The sequence below is a fragment of the Lycium ferocissimum genome, chromosome 5 (assembly GCF_029784015.1).
Source record: "Lycium ferocissimum isolate CSIRO_LF1 chromosome 5, AGI_CSIRO_Lferr_CH_V1, whole genome shotgun sequence".
Lineage (NCBI taxonomy): Eukaryota > Viridiplantae > Streptophyta > Magnoliopsida > Solanales > Solanaceae > Lycium > Lycium ferocissimum.
The window spans coordinates 27,044,650-27,058,448 of record NC_081346.1 but is presented as its reverse complement, the minus strand read 5'-3'; positions in this window follow the sequence as shown (position 1 = coordinate 27,058,448).

Sequence of the window (13,799 nt, the reverse complement as noted above, 5' to 3'; positions counted from 1 at the left end):
AAATAATACATAAAAATAAAAATAAAAAATCTTGCCTATTTGCACAGCTTTCAGTGAAGGGGTGTCGGTTGACACCAGTTGGATAAATGTGGCTCCGCCAAACTTAATGCAGGTTAATTGGTGGATCATCTGGTTTGCTCCGACTCACGCTCGTTTAAGTGAAGCTTTAGGATTGTGTTTATGATAATTGGAAGTTATTAACACTTTGTTGTTTTCAGAAGACTTAATCAGCGGTCGTTTGGTTTCAGTATAGACAGAATTAAACCAAAGTAATCTCAGCATGAAGTTCCGCATAAGATAATACGATGTATGTTAGGGGCATTGAAAAATACTCGCATTAAATTATGGCAAATTGTGTATTCCTTCCATCCTAAAATAAGTGTCACTTAGTAAAAGAGTCATCTTAGAAATTTAGGACAAAAAATGACAAGTGTTTCCAAGTATGCCCTTAACATTAAAGAAGTAGTCCTCTTTAAGTATTGCTCAATTCTAAAAAAAATATCTACTCCCTCCATCCCGAAAAATTGAAACTTTTCGCTTTTCTAGAGTCAAACTTCTTAATTTTGATTGTGTGTTTAAACATAGAATCTTTAATTTTTTTTTGAAATAAAATTTACATAGTTAGAAACTACTTAGAAAGTACTATAAGCCACCATTTAATAATTTAAAAATATTTAAAATATATGAAAAAGTTATGGTCAAAGAACAACTCGTTTGACTCTCGAAAAGCGAAAAGTGTCCAACTTTTTGGATGGAGTAATAAATTGGGGTAGTTTAGTAAACTCGACATTGTATTTATTAATTTTTTAATGAGAGTGATTTTTGCTAAGATGACACTTATTTTGGGATGGATGGCTATTATTTTATATGAGATAGAGTGTGAAATAAGAATATGTTCATTAGTAATGCAGGAATTAAAAAAAAAAAATCATTTTAGAGTAATTAATTTATGTATAATATTTCTTAACTATTAATCACCGCGTAACACAATCTATTCATTATTAATAACCGCATAAACTATTTTAACATTACTAATTTTATATAAATAATCCTGCATAACTTCTTAGCCTATTAACCAGATAGTACGTAGCAGTGATAATTTTCTCAGATGGTTGGTGTATGGGACCAGAGATGAGGCTGCTGTCTCAGGAAGTTTGAGTATATCGCTTTGACATTAAGGTCTGGTTGTTTGTATTTAACAGAGGTCGAAATCTCAAAGGTTCGACCTTAGGCCATTAAGTGTATTTATTTATATGGAAAAGGCTTAAATATGTTATCGAATTATCGGAAATGGCTCATTTAAGCCACTCGTCAATAGTTTGGCTCATTTACGTGATCGCCATTACCAAAACGGATCATCCATGCCATTTTTCACTATCGCCGGTTTTCCAATACCAGATATGACACTTGGCCTCCTATTAGAGGTTCACGTCGTTTAATTAAACCAACACAAATTGTGCGATGTGTTGGTTTAATTAAACGACATGAACCTCTCTAATTGGAGGCCAAGTGTTATATCTGGTATTGTAAAACCGGCGATAGTGAAAAATGGCATGGATGAGCCATTTTGGTAACAGAGATGGCATAAATGAGCCAAACTATTGACGAGTGGCATAAATGAGCCGTTTCCGATAGTTCGATGGCATATTTGAGCCTTTTCCGTTGTTTATATTAAGATCTAATCATTTATTTGATCCGAATAGATTGAACAAAGTCTTTATATCATTAACAGGTATTTTTATATGGATATTTTTTACCGCTTCTCAATTGGCTATAACCACCACCTCCAACTCCATCTCCACCACCACCACTCACCACCCCCCCCCTCTCCACCCTCACCCCACCACCACTAACCACCGTCAACTACTACCACCTCCACCACCCCACCCCACCCCACCCTCTCTCCACTCTTACCCCATCACCACTAACCACCTCTGCCATCACAACTACCACCTCCACTGTCAACCACTAGCACCCCACCCTCCCAACCTCCCTCTAACCCCACCTCCCCACCCTCACCACTAACCACCTCTACCATTATAACCATCAGCACCACCCTCACCCTCCCAACCCCACCCCCACCCACCTCTACCCCGCCACCACTAACCACCTCTGACTCCACAACCATCATCACCATCACTGTCAACCACCACCACCATCACAACTATCACCAACACCACCACTTCAAAACATATCCACGATCACTAGCAAACATAAATGTTTTATTTTTTATCAAATAATAATTTTATTTTATTAGATTTGTATTTATTTTCTAATATTGAGTTACTTTTTATTTGAATCGTATATTGATTATGTTTAAATAAATACATTATGCACATTCAGATGTCGCAAAACAAACAGTTTTAGTTATTCATTGTTCAGATCTAAAGACAACATCTTAATCGTTCATATGTGCATTGCATTCGCAGGATTCAGACATCTTAATCTTAATGAAAACAAATGAGGAGGTTCGTACTACTTCCCCACTCCCTCACTAGGACTAAACTCTCGTACGTAAGTAATTTTCAATTTATGAGTTCTCAATTATTAAAAATGCGCTTTTTATTTTTATTTTGAATATATCATTTATACGTATTAAGTACATATTTAGCACAAATATAGAGTTTTGACCAAAGTTATGAGTTCTCAGGGTTCTGTCAAGACCCGTTCTATTTCAGCTCCGCCATTTATTAAATGGTGAAGGAAATTACTAGAAAGAAATTGTAGAAACTATAAAAGAAAAACTAACCAAAAGAAAAGTAAAGTTAGCACTTCACAATTTTGATAAGATTCCTTTTGCAGTAGCTTGGAGATCCAATTGTTATAGTTACTAAGAGGTACTTGCTTCTTGAAGTCATGGAATTAACAACTTTGGTAACTTAATTCAAATTTAAATTTTAAATACAAGTTCAGTCGGTGAAGAATAAGTATTATCTAAACGGGTTAAATGTGTAGAGACAGTTGCAATTGTATTTATCGTTGAATTTTAACATTGTACCTCCATGAACATTTTTCTTCTGTTTCTGACTTTCTGTATGCGAGAAAAATGACAAAAAAAATGGACCCTGAGGATATATTTAGAATAGTCACGTAACTATATTTCTAGCATTTTTTGGTTCTTTAGTTTTGTCAAAAGTGAACATTTGATCTCTGTTAAATATTTAGCAAGCTCCAACTATTAGAGTTAACGAAATCATAAAAAGAAAAATCTAACAAGAATTCACATTGGAAATCAAGCGCTTTTTGCCAAGTTTCGCTAGTTCTAATACATTTCCGGTATTGGTGAAGTTTCGTTAGGTGCAATGTCTATTATATTTGGTATATCTTCATGTATGGTTTGAGGGTCTTTCGGAAACAGCAATGTCTATTATATTTGGTGTATTTTCATGTACAATTTGATGGTCTATCAGAAACAGCCTCTCTACCCTCCCAAATCCACTTGTGAGGTAAGGTTTGCGTTCTGAAAACTTGTTCACATGCTGTCTGTAGCCTCCGTGTGTGTACTACCCCTTCTCCGTCACATCACCTTTTGACCCATTTGCATTTGCCTGCCCATCATTCTACTCATCTTCCTTTCTTACTTGCATTTCCGGAGTAACTTTGAATTCGCAAGAAGCGTCGACATCGAGATGTGTCCTTTCCTTTAAATACGAGGGCACACATCCTGTCGTGAAGGCCACTTATGAGAGACCATTTTGACTAACCCATGAGATTTTTGTTGTCCCTATTTGTCAACATAATTGACGGCCTTCCTTTCTTCTCTCTCTCTCTCGCACACGATGTCGGTGATTGGATTGGAACCCCAAACTAGCTTAGGTCCTTGTAGTTATAGCGGGTAAATCGTACTCTTTTAGCCATCCGCAAAGACATTCCTTCTCTTCTTCAAATGTCTTTTCTTTTTGAGGACCCTCGCTCTTTTCACTCGGTGCCCTTCTTGACAACACTCCTATTCTTTTGAACAACGTCAAGGCTTTATCTTGTAGGGCTCTTGGATGACAATTGCTGTTTGCCTGGAGAAATGGCTTCTTTTTTAGTTGGGGGAACATTTGCGGCGGAGATCATAGGCATCTTCTCCTTCTCAAAGGCAAGTCCTCTTCGCCATTTCTATTTTTTTTTCATTTACGGAGGAGATTACGTCGAAGACCAGTCCTGAGAGTTTTGTCAAGGTCGAACTTAGCCACTTTCCCATCTTTTCTTAGCCGGTTCGTTTTTCTCAATTTCGTGATGCAAGACTTGACTTTACTTTCTTTAGTTAGAACGGCTCAAGCTCTAAGGAAGTCTCACTTTGCCGCTTCCTTTCTTTTGGAGGAGGTTTTCCATCTTTCTCACTCGACATTCCAACAAGGTATTTTGTTGGTTTGTCTCAAACACCCGTTTCTCCGTTTCTTTTGTTATCACGCACGAAGTCCTCCTTATCGGCTTATTTCATCAAGGGCAAAGATTCGCCTTCTTTCTCTCGGCAACCGTAGCATGATAACATCAATTAGAACACACTCTTGATAGTGATATAGTTTTTTCTTAAAGCAATCTCCAAGTTTTTCTTTACATCGAAGAAATTTACCTCTTTGTTCTCATCATCAACATGTGTTAGCCTATCACCAAGAATACAGGTCCGACTTACGCTGTTTTTATCGTCCAAATGCCATCATGGACAAGCCCATTTGTCATTTCATCCTCGAACTCGCTTTGAGGAGTCTCCTGAAGCCGGTGCTTGCGTCATGGCCACAATCTCATCGGTGGCTGCTCTTTCTTCCGAAACTCCTACCGGTACCGGGTTCCTTTTGCGCTTTGTCATAACCTGTCTGCATCGATTTGAGGACAATCCTTCATGAAAGGTGACTGTGTTTCCCACACTTGTGACAGAGTAGTCGTTTACGCCGGGGTTTCGTTTGGAAACGTGTCATTTTTCTTTATCATCTTGTGAAACCTCGTTGTGTGAGATAAGCCATTTGGAGTCATCATTCGGACTCTCCTTTTGCATCTTTGAGAACCATGCTCTCTCTCCTTCTTCACCTCATTCTTTTCTACCTTCTTCATGGTCATCTTCATCTCATACGTCTTGAGGTTTCCAATAAGCTCATCGACAGTCAACATATCTAGATCTTTGGCTTCAGAGATAGCATTTACCTTGCTATCCCAGGAGTTAAGTAATACACCAAGCATCTTCCTTACCAGCTTGGTAGTTGTAATGACTTCTCCGAAAGAGTGGAGTTCATCGATTACGGAGGCGAATCCGGTGTGCATCTCATGAATAGATTCTCTTTCATTTTGAACATCTCGCTCGGTGCGAGCATATCGATCTTGGAGTTTTTTACCTGAGTTGTTCCTTCATGAGTAGTTTGGAGAGCTTCCTAGATCTCTTTGGCTGATGAACAAGCTGAGACTTGATTGTACTCATCTGGTCCTATTCCGCACACAAGAATCTTCTTGACTTTATGGTGCTTCTCCACTTTCTTCATGTTAGCTTCATTGTATTCTTTTCTTGTTTTGACAAAATGTCTCTTTCTGTCTTCACTTGTGTGAACGAGGGATATAGGGGCGTCACATCCGGGCCGGCCCGGTGAAAGGCTGTCCTTTTTCCATAGTTGGTGGGGCTTTCCATTTTAAAAAATCTTTCTAGGTGTTAACTTTTTAGAAAAGCATACGCTTCCGATACCCGGATTGATGCGGTGCTACGCGTCCACCGAATAATGTATGAGGACACAGTTGTGTGATTCCTTATGCAATACATGTAAAATGACCAAGATGTTACCGTGGAAAACTCCTTGCTCAAGGGATTAAAAACCATGACCTACCCCCGGTAGGATTTCAACTCCACTTCTGCAACTTCTTATTACAACTGTGCAATTGTGAATTAACTCCCATAATCCTTTACCCTTATAATAGTTGCAACCTAGAACTAACTCCGATAGTGCCTCCACCCTACAATACACCGATTATCAGCACCTGGACTAACTCTAGCCAAGGAAACTAATATACCTAGACTAAATCTATCTAGCGTACCTCAATTGAAAGCTTATGGAAACACACTTCCAACAAGCACACTTTGAGAATTTAAAACACCTACAAACAACTTTAAACAAAAGAAGCGAGGTTTATAGTTTTAACAAACGAACAAAGACTTACAACAACATAAAGAACTTAGACTAAATACGTAACCGGTTCGGGTTCTTGATTTTACAAGTGATTTGTTCTTGAAGAACTTGAGGAACTCGCGACGGCAAAGATTTGCTCGATTTTGATTAGGTTTTCAAGTATGATCAATATGTTGCCATCACCTTGTATATATAGTGGGAGCATGTGAGTGAAAAGAGACCACTCTTCAATTTTGACCTAAAGCATGGGCTAACTCACTATTGTACTTGTGTGCAGCAAGTGGCTCGACTTTATAGCTATCTCTACCGAGAGGCACAGAGAGGAGATTACAAACCATATCTCTATCTGGTTCTGAAACTGTTTGACAATCATCAAAACACGAGTGCACTTGGAACTATCAATATTCAAGTTGATACACCGATTCTTACTCTCACACTTCTGCATTTTATATTCTTGCTATTGCTTTACTAAGCTCCGAAGTCACGGCTCATCAATAATAAGAGGAGTCTAACCTCGGATAAGCATCTATAATCCGAGCTCTCTCTCTCTCTCTCTCTCTCTCTCTCTCTCTCTCTCTGTATCTTATTTGCTTCTATTTACACTATTTGGATACTAGCATCTTACTCTTATTGGTTACTCTAATCTACGTGTCCCCGACCCGTGTACAAATTCAACTTACCGTTTTATGAGTAAATAGTTTGGCACCCACCGCGGGGCGGGACGGTTGTAGGTTATCATTATAACCCGTTGTTTTACTAATTTTCTCTTAAGTTCTCTATTTTTCCTAAAGTATCCAATCCGGGTATGTTAGGAGTTAATGTAAACCCAACGTCATGGACCAAAGATGCCAAAATCTGTTGGGACCGTGATGGACTATTCGTCACCAGATGCGGCTACACGTGACCTCAACACCATAAACAAACGATATCCCCATCGACATACCTATAGCGAAACTATCTAACCCTCGGGTGGACAATACCACGTTGTAATGTCGAAGCGCTTGACGGTTAAAAACAGCTCGTTGAAACCTCATGGCAAACACCAGTGTCGGTGCCACCACACTCCCACCGGTACACCATAACCTATGAACAACTCAAACACCACACGAGGAACGGACAAACGGTGGGAGGAGGCGGAGAGGCCACCGAAAGTGGAACAACTCCCTTTGATACTTTCCAAGCTGAAGTCTAGCGGTTCATGAGGGAAATTACCGAAAAGATGGATAAGATTGCCAAGAAGGCAGAGAAGAATGTGAAGGAATTCCAGAAGTGCCTCAGCCAAATTCTTGGGGCACCTCTGGTCGTTGAGGGGCCGAATTCAAAAAAGTACCGCCAGTGGGCATACACACCCAGGGCGGTGCCAGAGCTGATCTTGAAACGGTTCAAAATGCTCGATAATCCCAAATATGATGGCACCGGCGATCAGCGAGATCATATTACGACTTTACTCATGGAAATAAAGGGCAATGACCTTCGAGAAAGAGAGATCGGTCCGTGTTGATCAAGAAGTTTGAGGTGAGACCCTCACCCGGTGGGTCCACGACGTGGTAGTCCCCGGCTTGTCAAGCGAGCATTGAATTACATCATTTGCCACACAAGTGCATGTTTTTATCAAAGCTCATGCCGATGCAAGGAAGGTGAAAACTAGGAAGACGAACATCTTTCATATTGCTCAGGGAGAATCGAAGCGTCTTTGGAATTTCAATACCCGATTCCAGAAGAAGTGTATCTGCTACCTCGCCATACCTACGAGTAGGCGACTGCTTTTACCAAAGGTCAGAATTCTTTGAGTTTGGACGCATCCTGGAGGCTCAAGGAAAGTCTCCTCGAGTTCCAACCCACAACCTGAGAGGACGTACACAACTGATATGAATCCAAAATTCGAGTGGAAGATGACTTGCTAGGGGATTCGTCTTCAGTTTCCCTACAAAGGCGGATAAAGGTTACTGTCCAGATCGGAACTTCTTAAAGAATCGTTTCCAGCCATATCCTCCGCCAGAAGCTGCCAATGGTGGGTCTGGTTACTGGTCACTTGAGAAGCCCGGAGACAAGTAAAGAAGATAATTTGGGAAGAACGGATGGGGTTTGTACCCCCCAAGAAAATCGAGTGCGCTTCTCCCAGCGGATCGGAACATTCCAAGATTTCGAATTACACTTTCACCATTAGTGAATCTCGGATGGTGGATGTTACCAAGACTCATCCGTCATCTCGTCCTCCGAGGACGTTGTGATCAGACCCAAATTCGAGGGATCAGACGATCTGGTGTGAATTCTAGAGGACTTACGGGCATAAGACCACCGATTGTAGACATCTCCGGGAGGAGTTGGCGAACATGCTTGCCAAAGGACATCTCCGAGAATACTTGAGCTAGAGATGAAGAAACAATTATAGTAGAGCCAACCTTGTCGAGGAGAAGGACGCGCCTTGGTGATCCCCGCACGTAATCAACATGATTTTCGAAAAAGTACATGTAGTGGGGACTAACTTCACCTGCATCTAGGAAAGATGAAGATCTCGGTGACACGAGAAAAGAGAACTCAAGAGTTTTCTGGAGATGAGAGCCATTACCTTCTCCGATGAAGATGCAATGCATCACTTTGCTCATAATTATGCCATCATTATCATCATACTTATTGGAAATTGCCGTGTCAAGCGAGTCATGGTAGACCCGAGGAAGTTGGGCAATATCCTCTACTTGAAGGTCTTTGGAAGAAATGGGAATGTTAAAGAAAATGATACCGGCGAGTGCGTACATTGTCGTGCTTCAACATGGCCGGCGAAACACGCGGAGAAATCAACTCGCCGTCGTGAGCGGGGGGCCACGAGCTTGACAAAATTTTGTGTGATCGGTGTGACATGCAATACAATACTATTTTCGAAAGACCTTGGGTCTATGACATGAAGGTCGGCCCCCTCAACTCTTCATCCGTCGCTTAAACTCCTTACTCCGGACGGATCGGACGGATACGGGGTGAGCGATCGCAGAAATGACACGTTCATCGTGTGGAACAGGCCCGTAACAACGGAGTGCTGAACGAGCTGGCTCAGAGTAAATATGTAGGCTCGAGACCCGTCTGTATGAAGACCGAAGGCATCAACGGAGAGCAAATAATGAAAAGCATGAAGAGTCGAGGATGTTTATGGTATCCCGAGATATTTCAACCACCAGATGAATCGTACGCCACCAAATCCATCACATGAAAGCGTTAGAGTAAAGTGCTTCGCATCCGTAACTTCCGAGATTAACCCTGAGCTCGGGGAGACTATACTTGCTTATTTAAGTGATAACAATGATTGTTTTGCTTCGTCCCATATGATATGACGGATTCCCCGGATGTACCTCCCAAACTTGGAATGGATCCTTTTGGTTTTGCTAAAAAGGGCGCCCCCGGGCAGGCCCGCAAGGGGTTCTTTAAAGGGAAAGGTTGCTCCCCCCAAACATCGGGTCCTTTGGGAAAAGTAAGTCCCCGGATTCGCTAATGTATGGTAGTTAAAAAAAAGGTAACAAGTTTAGAATGTTTGGACTTAAAAATTTAAATAAAGCATGCTCGAAGGATTCTTCCCGTTCCGGTAATATTTTCATTTGGACATGAAGTAATGATTTTCCCTCGTCTTATCTTTAAAACCCCGGATAAGGATGCACCGGAGGATGAAAAATTTCCCTTTATAATAATTTCGGAACATTTTTGTTATAATGTAATGCCTTTTGAGTTAAAAATCAAACCACTTAAAAAAGGCTCGTAAATAAGATTTTTAAAAACCAAAATGGCGGCCCCATGAGGTATACATAGATGATATGTTAGTAAAGTCTCCTTAGGAATATTTCATTTGCGAAAACATTTGCCTCAGGAAATACAATATAAAGGGAAAGAACGGAAGTGCTTTTGGGGATCAAATTTTGAAAGTTCTTGGGTTTCCCTTGTCTCCGGGGGAAGAAAAAACCCCGGGAAAAGATAAGCAATGAAGACATTTGGCCCTTGGAGGACGTAAAGGCGATCAATGGCCCCCTTTGGGCGGATAGGCTGCTCTTGCGATTTATCGGGTCCTCGGACAAGTGCCCAAAATTCTTTCTTTTCGAAGAAAAATGATTTAAATGGACATGGATGTCAACGGGACCCCGTGACCTTAAAGCATATTTATCTTTACCCCCTTATGTCACCAAGGCGGGGAAAAGTGTTCTGCTATCGGTTCCAGGTAGCGATGGCGGTTCTTGTTCGAGAGGCCCAAGGTACGTAATTCCAAATTATTCGTAAGTCGAGTCTTCGGGGCTAAAACGGTTTTTTTTATCGAAAGGTTGGACTTTCCCTAGTAATGGCCTCGTTGGGTTAACCTTATTTTCGGTGTCACTCGATCGTCTGGTTCCCCCTTTTTCCTTTAAGGAATGTCTCTGGGCACAATTTGGGCGATTGGCGAAGTGGCGGTTGGTTAAAACGAGACCCTTTAGTTGTCTCGTCGAAACAGTCCCCGTCTTGGCGGGCTTTTTGGGAATTTTGGGCCGGGCTGGGTCCCCGGGGCTCGGAAAGTCTCGTACGAGGGGGTTCGGGTATGGACACTTTACAGGATGGGGGTCTAAGTAAAGGCACGGGGCTCGGGGTTATGTCCCCCCTGGGGTGATGTCTTGAGGCAAGATATTAATATCGTCCTCCCCCCGGTGAACGGAGTATGAAGCTTTTTGCGGTCCCCCAAAAGCGGGGGGCTGAAACGATTTTGATGGAATGTGATTCCCCCCTTGGGGGTATATCAAATGCACGAGTGTTCGAAACAAAAAAAGAGCGGATGCTAAAGTACCCAGAAGGTCCGAGATTCGGCTGTTTAAGAATGGACGGTGGTGCACGTTCCCCCCGAGAGATTTGGAGGGTTGGGGCTAATTTGGGCTTGTCCCCGAAGTCGGGCCTTAGATCTCGGGGATGATAAGTCAAATTTAAAAGCCTCCAAAAGGATTGGCGAAAGGTTCTTGGACTACCTCAATTTGGGAAAATCGGAAGGCGAAAGGCATCGGGCTTTTCAAATACAAAAGGCCCTTCCGGCATCTTGGTGGTCCCCGTAGTGTTTTTCTAGCTCGATGGCAAGGTGCAAAGGGCCCCAGGAGTCGGATTACGTCTACGGGAAGTGCGAGGGGATATGTGGTAATCTTCCCGGGCGGGGTTTCCCCCGAAGAAGCACTTGGGGGGGGGTTTATTACCTCGAAAGAAGAGGATCCCCGGGGGTTATTTGGAGGTGTGACAATCCGGGGTAGCTCAAATGTTGCATCGCCCCGGGGAAGAGTTGCCCGGTTATTTCCCCCCCTTTATAAATGGGGGATGGACATAGGGATCGTTGGTGGGCGGGCGGTACGATTCATCTAATGGCAACAAATTACTTCTCTAAATGGGGCGGGGCTTGGGGTTAAAGAAGATCGGGGAGAAGGAAATGATTGATTTCATTTTGGGAAACACGTTCTGGGTTAAAATTCGAAGGGAAAACACTTGTGATAATTTAAAAATTTTTGGACCAAGTCCAAACTTTAGGGGTTAACATCAAAAGTATCAAACCCCCCCTTTCCCTCCCGGTGGATACAATCTCGGGGTCACAAAAAAACCCATTATCTTGAATCGAAGAAGAAACTAGGATCAAAGGGGGCATGGCCTTAAGTTAGGAGGTGCTTTTGGGCATATAGAACCACGTGAAATCGCAGATGAAACTCCTTTCCCGGGGGTACGGGCGAACTTTATCCGTGGGGCGAAGCTCCAACTCCGTCGATTGGGCACAAAACGGCTAACCCGGGGAATGTCGTTCGGGGGCTCTGGAGGAACACGGGAAAACCTCGCGTACGTTCGAAAAATGGCTAAAAGCGGAAATGGGTGATACAAATCGTCCCAACCTCCCCCCTTTTTAATCTCAAAGGGCTTGGTGCTACGGAAGGTGTCAAAATGCTCGAACCAATCGGGGAAACTAGGTGTGAAAAGGGGAAAGGGCCCGGGACTAGGTGATTGGTATTTGGAAAAGGGTCGTACAAGCTCGAGGGGGCGGACGGAAAGGAAGTCCCCCTAATTTGGGAAAGTAAGTTTCCTCAAAAAAATTATGCTTAGCCGGGGAACTATGGCCCGGGGGTCTGCCTTTTTTCCCCTTGTCCCATTTTTTTCCCAAATTTGGGGTTTTTCGGGAAATGTTTAACGAGGCATTCTTTGGTCTTATTAGATTTTTCCCGGGGGCATCTCAATGTACGGAAACCCCGCTTTCTTTGCTTCCAAAAATTAGGGGGCTACATATATAAGATGAATCAAATTTTTGAGGACCTCGGTTGGCTTTTCACACTTTTTATTATTCGTTTTTGGAAATTATGGAAATGGAATTTTCTTACTTTGAAATAAATTGTTCATATTCTCCCCTGCAATGTCTTTCCTTGCATGTTAAGAAAATTTTTAGCCTTTAGAAAAATTTCCCTTCATGTTAAGCAAAAAATTTCTAGCCCTGTTAAAAAATTTTTTTGCCGACAATCAGGGGTTTTGTAAATTGCGCAAAGGGAAAAATTATCTAAAAACATTTTGCCAAAACAAATAAGGAGACGTCCTTTTCTTGGCTAAAGGGGATAAGGCCTTATAACGTTTAAAACTTCTAACGAGAAAAGGAAAGTCGAAGAAAATTTTAAAGGTTGTCCCCAAATCGTTTAAACGATTAGGAGAAAACTCTCCCGGTAAGGCATTTAAAAATTTTTAAAAATGGATCCTTTAGAAAAGGGGGGTTTCACCGAAGTCTCGGAGCAAAATCAAATAGATCCCCGATTTTGGGGAGCAACAACTATATATATATAAAAAGGGGGTTGGGGAATAAAAATATAAAAAAAAATTAAAAATTAAAAAATAGAGATGAAGGAAAAAAAAAAACCGGGTTTTTTCAAAACAAGAAAAAAAAAAAGGCAAAAGGGCAGCGGGGCCCAAAGAAAAAAGGCAGGCACCGGGCCCGTCCGTTTTGAGGAATCAAGGAAGATGGCTCGCCTTTTTCGGGGTACGCACTTTATCCTGATTGAACTCGGTCCTGGTTTTCCCATGGCCCCCAAAAAAAGTCCCTCGACATCAAACCTTCCAAACCCCGGGATCAAGGCATCTTAAGGGATGTGGAACATCAATCATTGTTTTCCTTAAACACGTCTTTGGGGCTTTGTAAAAATGTTGTGACGCCCAAAATTCGGTAATGGGAAAGCGGTTCAAACTCTTTCACTTTCCGGGGAAAACCCTTTTGAACCCGGTGGGGGGCTATCTATATTGGGTAAAATATGGGATCCCCTTCCCAAAATGGTCGAGATGTAGCGGTTTTATTTTTCCCATTAATTTTACTTCCTCATTTAAAAAAGGAAAGTTCCCGGGGGTACTTGCATTCCCAAAAAAGGGAAAAAAAAACCTTTTCGTAAGGTACTCTAAATGGACTTATTTTTAAATTGCCATAATTTTTAAAAAAGGGGGAAAAAAGATCGAAAAAGGTTCATTTAAAAAATTATTTTATATTATTTTAAAAAACCAATCTAAAGGACAGGGGGGTTCGGGTTTTCCCGGGGGAATTTAACCCCGGGATTAAAGTCGCCCCTTTACCACGGGGTTTTAACAATATGTCCCTATAGATATAAATTGGTTGAGATAAAAATAGTTTTGTTTTTTCCCTTCCCCAAATAAAATTTAGTCTTTAAAAAAAAATGCCTCTTTTCAAAAATCAAAAAGGGGGTAAATTTT